The following is a 462-nucleotide window of genomic DNA, read 5'->3' on the forward strand; positions in this document are numbered from 1 at the left end:
GCTCGACCTGATCCATCGAATAGAGTAGCAATGTCTTTCCCGGGAGCACATCAATTCCATTTTTTGACGAGACGATATGAACTTCACATAGTTACCCCGACGACAGAGTACTTTTCAGATTCCCCTTTCTTCTAGCTCCGATTCCGTGTAACCTATATGATGAATTAAGGCGCTAGAATCTATCTCTCTCATCAAAATGAATTGCACACTGGATTCTCGATGTATGCGTCCCAATCCAAGGAAAGGTGCGGAGCAAGAAAGATTCTGATAGGCAAGCGGTGATTAGTTGTTTCAATGTCTATTTCTTTCAAGTTCCTCTTTCAACTAAAGCTAACAAAAGAAACTCTTTCTTCTTCTGGTCAGGTAGCCAGGTACGGGTAGGCGGTTCAGGTCATGGACTCGTGGTAGGCTAGTTTTTTGAGTGGATAAATTCTTTGCTACGCACCTTGCTTCTTGGGCAGG

This window comes from Phalaenopsis equestris, unplaced genomic scaffold (assembly GCF_001263595.1).
Source record: "Phalaenopsis equestris unplaced genomic scaffold, ASM126359v1 Scaffold000002, whole genome shotgun sequence".
NCBI lineage: Eukaryota > Viridiplantae > Streptophyta > Magnoliopsida > Asparagales > Orchidaceae > Phalaenopsis > Phalaenopsis equestris.